This window comes from Penaeus monodon, chromosome 35, assembly GCF_015228065.2.
Source record: "Penaeus monodon isolate SGIC_2016 chromosome 35, NSTDA_Pmon_1, whole genome shotgun sequence".
NCBI classification, from domain to species: Eukaryota; Metazoa; Arthropoda; class Malacostraca; order Decapoda; family Penaeidae; genus Penaeus; species Penaeus monodon.
Window position 1 is genome coordinate 14,337,950 of NC_051420.1, and position 6,235 is coordinate 14,344,184.

Below are 6,235 nucleotides of genomic sequence, written 5' to 3' on the forward strand. Positions count from 1 at the left end.
ATTTACCTGATAATTAATCATATCAGGTAACTATCATTACTAAATATAAGTTACCGTACGAAGGGCTTACCTAATATTACATAAAAGCTAACTTGCTTTACAAAATATCCCAGCAAGACAAATATAAGTTAACACACCAAGATTTATCTAACAACTAGCCTTATTAGTTCACTAGTTTTACAAAACACCCGCTACAAGAGAAGAAAAAAATAAGTTACCGTACGAAGGTATTAGGTAGCCACCTAATACCTAAGTAGCATTAATAAGGGGTCATTACTAGGCCGTACATACTCTTCACAATCCATTATGGTAAGCATTGGCTCAGCATATTAAAGAGCGGCGTCCCTCGGTATGTCCCCGAGATACGATCTATTTTCGGATTAATTAGACGTATTCTATCCGACGTTGTTTGTTTGTCCGGTTCTTGCTTTGTTTGTTTGTTTGCTTGTTTGCTGGTTATTTCTTTGATTTATTTTGTTTGTTTGTTTCTATTTGTTTGCTGTTTATTGTTAAGAGTGGGAGGTGGGGAAAGATGAGGAGAGGGAGAGGGAGGTAGGGTGGGAGGGAGGGGGAGGTAGGGAGGAAGAGGGACGTAGGGAGGGAGGGAGAGGGAGGGAGGGAGGGAGAGAGAGAGAGAGAGAGAGAGAGAGAGAGAGAGAGAGAGAGAGAGAGAGAGAGAGAGAGAGAGAGAGAGAGAGAGAGAGGGAGGGGGGGGCAAACAAAGATAACACAAACACACACACAACAGACGAAAAACTGAGACAGACAGAAACAAACAGAGACAGACAGACATAAGAGAAAGGAAAACAGAGAGAAACAGAGACAAACAAGTAGACAGACAGAGACAGACGTTAGATAGAGAGATCTAGACAAACAGAAACAAAAAACATATTAACAGACAGCCAGGCAGACCGAAAGAGAGAGAGAGAGGCAGAGGCAGAAGAGACAGACAGGCAGAGAGAAAGCGAGAGAGAGAGGCAGAGGCAGAAGAGACACAGAGAGAGCGAGAGAGAGAGGCAGAGACAGAGGAGACAGACAGGCAGAGAGAGAGCGAGAGAGAGAGGCAGAGGCAGAAGAGACAGACAGGCAGAGAGAGAGAGCGAGAGAGAGAGAGAGCAGAGGAGACAGACAGGCAGAGAGAGAGCGAGAGAGAGAGGCAGAGACAGAGGAGACAGACAGGCAGAGAGAGAGCGAGAGAGAGAGGCAGAGACAGAGGAGACACACAGGCAGAGAGAGAGCGAGAGGCAGAGACAGAGGAGACAGACAGGCAGAGAGAGAGAGCGAGACAGACAGACATAAAGAGGGGCACGTCCCATCCAGGATGCCTCGCCCTCGATCTCTTCCTCTTCCTCCTTCTTTTCCTTTTCTTTTTTTTCTTCTTCTTCTTACCCTCCTCCTCATTCTTCTTTCTCCTTCTCCCCCTCCTCCTCTTCATTCTTTAATTCTTCTTCTTCTTCGTTCACCTCCTCCTCCTCCTCATCCTCTCCAAACCCCCTTCCACCACCTCCTCCTCATTTTCTTCCTAACCCTCCTTCTCTTTCTCCTTCTCCTGATTCATTTCTTCTTCTTCCTCTTCTTCATCCTCCTCCCCCTTCTCTTCTTCCTCCTCCTCCTCCTTCTCCTAAATCCTCCTCCTCCTCCTTCTCCTCCTCCTCCTCCTCCTCCTCCTCCTCCCTCCTCCCCCCCTCCTCCCTCCTCCCCTCCCCCTCCTCCCTCCTCCCCCTCCTCCCCCTCCTCCTCCTCCTCCTCCCTCCTCCCCCCCTCCTCTCCTCCTCCCCTCCTCCTCCTCCTCCTCCTCTCCTCCTCTTTCCCTCCTCCTCTCCTCCTCCTCTTTCCCTCCTCCTCTCCTCCTCCTCTTTCCCTCCTCCTCTCCCCTCTCCTCCTCTCGTCTCCTCTCCCCTCCCTTCCTCTCTCCTCCTCCTCCTCCTCCTCCTCCTCCTCCCCAGGTACGCGTCTGCCCTCCTTCGCCTCCGGCTCTGCCCCGTCCCGCCAGCGAGCGAAAGGAACCGCTTATCAGGCGCCAGTGCGACCGCCAGAGGAAGGATAAAAAAAAGAAAAAAAAAGAGAGAGAAAAAAAAAGATAAAAAGAAAACGAAAACGGGGGAAAAAAAAAAGAAAACGTACGTCAGACGTAGACTCATCATCTTCGTAGAATTTTTTATTTTGTTCTTAATTTATACATATATATATATATATATATATATATATATATATATATATATATATATATATATATATATATATATATATATATATATATTCCTTATTTTCTTTTCCTACTTTTTTCATTTGTTCATTGTGCCAAATGAAGGGTAAAAAACGGGGGTAAAAAAAAAGAAAAAAGAAAACGCTACGTTAGATGTAGACTCGTCATCATCTTCCTGGAATTTGTTTGTTTGTTTTTTGCAATATATATATTTTTTAATTTCCTAATTTCTTTTTTCTACCTTTTTGATTCATTGATTACGCCAAAAGAAAGATAAAAAAGAGAAAGAGAAAAAGAGAGAAAAAAAACAAAACGTTACGTTAGACGTTGATTCGTCATCACCTTCCTAGAATTAGATTTTTTTTCCTTATTCTCTTTCTATTTTTCTTTTCTTCTCTATTTATTCCCCCTTTACTTCTTCTCCTCCCCCCCCCCCCTGTTTTTTAAGACGACTTCATTGCGTTAAAAAATGAAAGGCTTCCGTACACGGTTTCTTCGTCAGTCACTGGACGCGCTTGACTGACCGTAGCAAAAATGGCGGCAGCTAATTACCTGTCTTGATATTCTAAATTTTTTTTTTTCCCTATTCGTGCCGAGTAAGCGATGCATTCTGAAAACGTTCATATTTGTTACTTTTATTTATTTATTTATTTTTACTTTTATGTCTGTTACTTTTATTTGTTTCTTTTCTTTTTTTAGTGTAGTATATAATTTCTTTTTTTATATACAGTTGTATTTTTATTTTTTTCGTAGGTGTACATACAAATGTTCTCATGTTGTACGAGATAATTTAACCTTTATGGAAGATTTCGCCCGCGTTCTGTTTGCATATTCATTATCTCGGCTTTGTTATTAGCGATCGTTTAGTCGGAATAGTTCTATGATTGCTATGGTAAAAAAGGTACGGGTGTCAGAAATTGCACACATAAAAAAAAACGCGCACACATACAGACACATACACACACATGCGCTTAGATACATACACACATGAATACGTACACACCGTAAACACACACACACACACACACACACACACACACACACCAACACACACACACACCGTACACACACACACACACACACCGTACACACACACATACACACACACACACACACACACACACACACACACACACACACACACACACACACACACACATATATACATATATATATATATATATATATATATATATAAATATATATATAAATATAAATATATATATATATATAATATATATATATATAATATATACATATATATATATATATATATATATATATATTATATATATATATATATATATATATATATATATATAGCCAAATAGATTAGTGAATATAGATGTATACAGATATAGACAGACAGACAGACAGAGAGACGGATATATGGACATTCAGTTAGGTAGATAAATCTCACTAAGCAAAGTTTACTAGGTCTATAAAACAATTACATGCGAGACGTAATAAAAGCCGTTGACAAAAGAATAAACAAACGAATTATAAATAAGTGTTGCAAAAAGGATATCAATTCGATTATGAAAATTAAGTATCCTACACCTAGAGAGAGAAAAAAGCTTTTTGTAGAAATCCCTCTCTCTCTCCGTTATATATATATATATATATATATATATATATATTATATATATATATATATATATATATATATATATATATATATATATATATATACATATATATACATACATATATATATATATATATATATATATATATATATATATAATATATATATATATATATATATATATATATATATATATATATATATATTCTGTCCGTGTGTGTGTGAGTGTGAGTGTGTTTGTATTTAGATCCTTGTGTGTGTGCAGGTATGTACAGTAAGAAAGAAATGAGTGATCCTATACCCTTGTGTGTGTGTGTGTGTGTTTGTGTGTGTGTGTGCATTCATATACATGTAAGAATGGTTATATATATATATATATATATATATATATATATATATATATATATATATATATATATATATATATATATATATAATATATACATATATATATATATATATATATATATATATATATATATATATATATATATATATCATCTTACGTGTACATGTATGTAAATAAATGCACAAACATGTACTCATACATTTCCATGCATTCCGGCCCACATGACCACCTTCAACCTACCTCAGATCCCGTGAGTGAATCCCGCCCATATAATCCCGTCCGTGACCAATCTCCGGCAAAGTTGAGAAGCAGGCGGCGAGAAGTGTTCATGAGGAGTGTGAGAGGACCCTCAAGAGAGGCACAGGAGGAGCAAGGGCAGGCAAGGAGAGCCACAGAGCCGGAGACGAGGAACACCGCCACTTCCACACACCAGCACAGTACTAAGGCTCCAACCTTCACTCGAGTGTGTTTTATAGCTGCGCGTTAGTGGACAACCCGCGCTGGCCACCGTCCGCTGCCTCACTGCGCCCGCTCGCTGTCTGTCGGGGATGGAGACGGGGTGCTGGTCAGTACCCCTCCCTCCTCTCCCTCCCCTCTCTCCCTTCACGCTTGTAAGATAGGAGGAAGAGAGGGAAAAGGAGCAAGAGGACCTATGAGAATATCTAATTAAGACTTTTGGTTTTCGTGTTTTCGGTGGGCCACCGGGAGAGAGGAGGGGAGGGAAAAGGGAGGGGAGGGGAGGGGAGGGGAGAGGAGTGGAGGGGAGAGGAGGAGAGGGAAGGGGGAGTGGAGGGGAGGGAGGGGGAGGAGAGGGGAGGGGGAAGGTTAAAATCCTCACTCACAGTTATAGAGGGAGGGGGAGACGGGTGTATATAAGACTGGGATATCTGAACCATCTTAATTGTGGGAAAAGAGGTAGGATCCTCTCCCATGATCCTAGAGAAGAGGCATAGAAGCTAGAACGCTTTTTCAGTTCGTTTATACAGGTGTGACTCTTTTTCCTTTTCATAATAAATTTTGGCTTACTACTTTCGTTATCAGTATTATATTCCGGTGCTTCTTAACAAGTTGCGGGTACATAGAAGCAAAATATAAACACACAAAAGTAAGCAACTGGAAAAACAGTGAAAATTACGTAAAGAAAAAGAACAGAAACATTGGAAATTACAGTGGCTTTTTTATCGTATTTGCATAATGTCTGCAATGTCTGTTAAAGTAATAAAGACATTAATATGGACAAGAGACAACTTTTTTCTGAATATGAACTAAATGTGCGAATCGCGTTGCAGTAACTGTTTTAAAAGAAAATGTGAGAATGTTAAAAGTAGAATGATAACGATTTTTTATCAAACTGTGTGATACATTTTACAGAATGTCTACTGCCGGTTATACTGTGATCTGTATTTTTCAAGAGACTTATTTGCAAATCTGCAAATGTTTTCGTGATAGAACTCAAATGTTCGTACGTTTATCTATACCAGCTGTATGTTTTCCATGAATGTATATTTTCTTTTTCGTGTAGGTATAAACATGTAAATATACATATACGATCGCACACATATACTGTACACACATACTCTTACACACACACACACACATACACACCCGCAAATATGAGTATTTGCTTGTGTGCGTGCATAGTATATGCTGAGTGAGTATATGCAAAGTATATGTGTTTATGCTGTTATAATAATCATATAACAACAACAGGTATTTGTTCCCAATGACCGAGGATTAACTAGCATGTTCAATATGCTGATGGTATGCGAAAACTATTTCCTACAAAAATCAAGAAAACTGTCAAAGAAAACGAGATACGTTGCCCTTTAAAACAAAATGAAAAGAACTGTTTATCACACGAAATAAAATGTATCTTAACACAGTCACGTATCATTTTTAATAAAGCCTGAACATAAAACTTCTTAATGATATTTTACTGTGAATGAGACTTTGCTTGTTTGTCATCGGTGAGATAAACCGCTAAAGATATTAGAAAAAAAGTGTGTATGATATCGTATATCTAAATTCTTTGTGATATTTATGTAGATGCGACTGTCAAGAGAAACTTCATTCCGGTTCTTATTATAATCAA

General features: G+C 38.9%; 1 protein-coding gene across 1 annotated transcript in view; it reads right to left on the bottom strand.

Moving 5' to 3' along the window:
• LOC119595088 (inter-alpha-trypsin inhibitor heavy chain H5-like) overlaps positions 1 to 4,669 on the bottom strand; it is a 44,982-nt gene extending 40,313 nt beyond the window's left edge. The window contains exon 1 of the mRNA XM_037944232.1: positions 4,384 to 4,669. The gene's annotated coding sequence lies outside the window, so the exon portion shown is untranslated. The remainder of the gene's footprint in view (positions 1 to 4,383) is intronic.
• Positions 4,670 to 6,235: the final 1,566 nt, after the last annotated feature.